Raw genomic sequence first — 5,803 nt, 5'->3', positions numbered from 1 at the left:
AAAATATATATACAGATAGATAGATCTATCTATATATACCCCACTCACAGCTGCATCAAAAAGAGTAAACCAACCAGGAATAAATCTAACCAAGGATGTGAAAGACCTATACATTACTAAAGACCCATACATTAATTGATAATTAATGAAAAAAATTGAGAAAGACATAAAGAAATGGAAAGATATTCCACTCTCATGAGTTGGAAGAATTAATATTGTTAAAATGTTCACCTACCCAAAACAACTTACAGATTCATTCCATTAGAATGAACACTTATAACTAACATAATGTTATATGTCAATTATATCTCAATAAAAAAATAAAATGAAATAATAATAGTCATTACATGTTAACATTAATACATATTTTTAAAAAATAAACAGCAACTTATATTCCAAAACAAACAAAAAGTTACTGAGAATGGTACCATTGTTTTACATTTTTGAAAAATTTCTTTAATATTGGGTTAATATAAGATAGCTGAAATCTTGTATCTGCTTCTGCCCTCAATTTGTTACATGTCACATAGCCTCAGGAAAATTCATGTGTATACCCATAAAAGAAAAAAAACTGAACCATGAGAGACTATGGACTCTGAAAAACAACCAGAGGGTTTTGAAGGGGCGGGGGTGTGGGAGGTTGAGAAACCAGGTAGTGGGTAATAGGGAGGGCACGTACTGCATGGAGCACTGGGTGTGATGCCAAAACAATGAACACTGTTATGCTGTAAATAAACAAATAAAAAAAAAAGGAAAAAAACAGCATATTAGTAGTATCATGAATATAATTTTGACCTGACAAACTACTTAAAAGGTGTCTTAAGACCATGCCTGAGAACAATTCTTAGAATTGTTTTCTCTTTGTCACATCCAACCTCACCACAATCATTCCACAGAGGTAAAGACCTAGCAGAGTCATTTCTGCTGTATGACTGTCTCCATGTGTCCACAGATGACTAGTTGAGTAGTAGAGAAGGAACCCAAGAAGACTCAAGCCAACTTTCTCCCTAAAGAAGTTATAATTAAGATAGAATAATTAAGACCAAAGGATAATTAGTCCTTTGTCTGGCTGGATGTATAATATATAAACATGAGATTGTGGCAGCAAGTTTCAGCACATCATGTTGACTGTACAGGAAGGAAAAAAAAGTCACTCTGAAGAGAGAAAATAATAAGGCAAAGGATTGAGTGAACTAGAAGCCAGAATCAGATAATTTGGTAATGTTGGTAATTTGGTATCACCCAGTCCAGGCCCCTTATGGCCTTCCTGCTTTTTGCTATAATCAACATCTTGGCATTCCAATAATAATGTTTAATTCTCTGTTGGTCTCCTCACGTTGGTTTCTGACACCAAGCAAAAACTTAATATTAATGGTTTACTTAATGAACTAAATGGCATCTCTTCTAGAAATGGGTTGTAGGTATTTATTTTTACAGTTAACATGGATCTTTCAAAATGTTTTCCAAATATAACTAATATTTGTTGAATATAAATTTACTTGTCTTGAACTGTGTGAGTTCGTCACAAACATTGTCATTTAATTCCCTACAACAATCCAACAATGAAAATAATGACCTTCATTTCACAGATAAGGGAGATAAAGTTCAGGAATACTGTTTGAAATTGCATGGTTTACAAATCATATAGATGGAATTTGAACCTCTATATTCAACTTCAAATCTGTACTTTCTCCTGCAAATTATGTCGAACTCATGGTTTATATAACTTAAATATTAAATTCAGTTGAAGAAAATTAATCAAATAAAAACAAAGCACACAAAATCTTAAGTAAATAACAATCTACATGACCATCTTTTCAACCATTCCATCTCCTTGCATAGAGTATGAATAATGCCAAGCATTCAATAAATTTTTTTTTATTTACAAATACAAGAAGTGAGTTTGACTTATTGCTGAAAAATCATAAATGTGATCAGGTAAAAAGGGAGCATACTGAAATTTTCAGACAACTTTTTCCATTGGCCAAACTTTCACTTCCCTCATCTAATATAAATGATCCTAATAAAAGTCCTTCACTCTTCATTAGCATTTATATCTAAATGTATTCCCTGATCATAGCTCCTGAGAAGAAAATCATGAAATACTGTTCAGATTCTATTAAAATTTGTTGAAAATATTTTATATCAAGTTATATTCTAGAAAGTTTACATATATCATTTTGTTTGATCCTCATTACAAGGAAGGAGAGTAAAATGTACAGATAATAGGTAAATGTCCTTGGATTACTATGTCAATAACTATAAATCCAAAATTGGAGCCCAGATCTTCTAAATTCTGTGTGATTTTCATCACAGCTGTGCACCCAAGAAGTATACAAGATTATCTACTAGCATGAAAAGAAATTTCTAAAAGTTCTATTTATGTGTATTATAAATAGAAATTTATAGTATAAATTCTATGCTATATATCATATATATAATTTTAAATCTTATTTTTGCTTTATGACATAAATTATATGGGTATAGTAGAACAAGTATATAACTTATATATAAATATATTTTCATTGAGGAAATATAAGCAAAAATTGTTGTTGATGGGGGGTCATAATAAAAAACTACACTATACCACACTGCTTTCTATGACATTTCATTCTATTCAAAACACACAATATACACACATCCACACACAGAATTGAAGGACGAAGCTTTATAAGATCTTTGTCTACAGCCAGCAGATGCTAAAACTTGACACAAAATGACCTTGTTCTGCTCCTCATAGGTGTAAGCTAGGAAATCCTCCACATGAAGGCCCTAACTCTAGACCTTTCTTCTAGGAGCATTCAATCATAAGCACCTATAGTCCAGGCTATCATACTTTCATCAACTTAGATTTCTAGCTTCTCCATTAATAGGTCAAAAATGGTTTAAAAATGGCTGGCTGGGACTCCAATAAACACGATGTATGATACCAGGAATAAAAGAAAGTTTAAAGAAATAGAAGAACATTTACTTCAGACATTTTAGAAGTCTTTCTAAGTCTCCTATCAAACTAATTGGAAACAAATCCCAAAATTAAAGTTAAAAGAATTGAGAACCAGTAGGAGATTTTCAGAACCTTTTAAAAACATTCCAGTATAGGGGCGCCTGGGTGGCTCAGTGGGTTAAGCCGCTGCCTTCTGCTCAGGTCATGATCTCAGGGTCCTGGGATCGAGCCCCGCATCAGGCTCTCTGCTCAGTGGTGAGCCTGCTTCCCTCTCTCTCTCTCTCTGCCTGCCTCTCTGTCTACTTGTGATCTCTCTTTCTGGCAAAAAAAAAAAAAAAAAAAAAAAAAAAAAAAAAAAATTCCAGTATAAACATAGCAGCTGATTAAAGCCAGTTCCTTAAGCCCTACTTGTTAAAAACAAAAATGTCTAGTTACAAAGAAGAACCCAAGTAAATGACAAGAAAACAATTTAAAGGAAGTGAAAAAGGCAGAAAATATTATCAGAAAAAAATTAAAGATATATGAAGGAAAAAGTAAAATCTTATGTCAGTTCAAACTGAATAGCCTATTCATAATAGCAAACTCTTCCAAGGCTAAGAAGGGAGCTGTTGAGGGGCAGCCTCAGTTTAAGTCATCCTAAAATATAAGAACACAATTAATGCCAATATCGTAAACAGGTAAGAAATTGGAAAAGTTAAGAATAAAGAACAGTAGGCCAATTTGGGGATCCAACAATGCCAAACCTCCAAAAATCTAATTATCACTTTATTATATCCACTGCTATCACAGGGCAATAAAAATAAAGCCAATAGTTCTTGCTTTGTCAGCATATCTACTAAAACTGAAACAACAACAACAAAAACAGATTACTATAACCTCTGTGCAAGGATGACATACAGATTCTTAAAATGTTTCATATTTTTATTATTTTTTGTCAAAAAAGGAATTCAAGAAGGATGAATCCGGAATGAATGGTTTAATTACATACAGGGGCTAAGTGGGAACAGAGTGGTAGGGATTGTGGAAAGTGTGATGACTCTTTTCTGAATATATATTTATATATAGTTTTGACATTGACTGAATCATGTTGTTTTATGTACTCAAAAATAAAATTTAAAACACTGGGAAAATAAAACTTCAAGGAACAGAAACATCATAATGTAACTATATCCCAAATTTTTTTTAAAAAGCATAACTACGTTGAAGAGGAAAAATAGAATTAATGTGAGAAACTGGAACTGAAGCCAAAAAAAAACTGCAAACAAATAATAGAACTCTGGTTAGAGGTTTTATTTCTGATGGTAGTATGAGTTTATAATTCTGAAACTCCCTTCCACGTATTTTAGAGCTGAGCAAATGATTAACTGTTTGAGGATTAAATAAACTAGATTTCTTACTGCCAGAGAAAGGAGTTACGAATATGGAAAAAAGAAGGCGAGAATGAATTCCATGATGCTGAATTCCAATGAGAGTAATTACTATAAAACTCATGGGTTTAAATGGATGGATGAATAGATGACAGATGATAGACAGATAGATAGATAGATGATAGAGAGATAATAGATAGATAGATGGTAGATAGATAGATAGATGGTAGATAGATAAGAAAAGTGGATATAGGTACATTTATATTTTTAGCCCTGCCTGTTGAGAGCCCAGAAGGAAAGACACCAGCAGCAATGAACACATCCTAAATCCTGATCTCGGTTTCTAAATACCATCTCTCGTTCAAAGGAACTGGCCTCATTGGAAATACAGCTGACTCTTAGTGTTGCAGCAGGGAAAGTAAAAAGTGAACTTGGAACACCTTGTAGTTCCAGAAAGTAAAACTATACTAAAAAAATCATGGAGGTAAGCCAAAAGGATGCAGGTGCCAATCTGAAGGGTTTCCACTCACTAAATATGAAATAAATTGGGTATTCAAATAATGACAGTAACAGAATATTCATAGGATAAAAAGAAATCTATGAATATGTACTTCCATTTAAAAAAAAAACAAATGAATAGGTAAATTAATGGGAGAAGGGAAAATGTTTCCTTGTATTACAACTAGCAAATGGAGAGAAAAATAAGTTATAAAATTACCATTTGGCAATTATAGATTGTCTAAATATAGCCAATTGTCTTTCAGAAAGTCTGATGAGGATAAACATCAAATTAGTGGCACCCAGATGAGTAGGATAACAAGAGCTACTTGTTTAGTAAATAAATCAGCAAGAGAATTGCTATGCGGTGTAAGAGCATTTCTTCTATGGTGATCTCAGAAATATGGGCTTATACTTCCATAACAGATACTTCTTCAGAATTTAATAACTTCTAATATGACATTGATCACTTTATCATTTTTCTATCAAATTACCTGAATGTCTCAAATCCCCTTTGCTTCTATAGCACCCTAAAATCATAAATCATGAGTCTACTATATGCTAAGTGTTTACCATTTTCCTTTTGCCAGTATGCAGGCTCAGCTCAAACTTATTAGTTTTGCCAGTTGGGAAAATAGAGCATTAGGCAATGGAGTTGATCTGATGGCTGCACATTGCATGATGAATATTTGTCCTGCACAGTAAATATCTGCCATTTTCAAGAAAAAGCCATTTATAAACAACACTGAATCAGGATTCATTAAAGGAGTATTCGTAAGCATAGTCCTGAACATACCTTCTGAGTTACAGCTAAAAAATTATGCAATATTTCCCTTTATGTGGAAGGATTAAGATTTATACAATGTTAAACTGTGATATGAGAAGCAAAAAGTAGGAAGACTTTGTAAGCAGTAGAATAAATGACAGCAAATGATGAAAGTTGCCTAGAAGTAACAGAGACTGCACAGTACCATGGCTGAAATTACAAAGGAGA

The 5,803-nt window shown here is 32.8% G+C and overlaps 1 non-coding gene across 1 annotated transcript; it reads left to right on the top strand.

The window, feature by feature from the left end:
• The first annotated feature begins 3,759 nt into the window (after window positions 1-3,759).
• LOC123945377 lies at window positions 3,760-3,867 on the top strand. The gene has a single exon (XR_006819207.1). It is a non-coding gene; the product is annotated as a U6 spliceosomal RNA (small nuclear RNA).
• The last annotated feature ends 1,936 nt before the right edge of the window (window positions 3,868-5,803 follow it).

The sequence above is a fragment of the Meles meles genome, chromosome 6, assembly GCF_922984935.1.
Source record: "Meles meles chromosome 6, mMelMel3.1 paternal haplotype, whole genome shotgun sequence".
In the NCBI taxonomy this organism is placed as follows: Eukaryota; Metazoa; Chordata; class Mammalia; order Carnivora; family Mustelidae; genus Meles; species Meles meles.
This window is presented reverse-complemented; position numbering and strand designations above follow the sequence as displayed.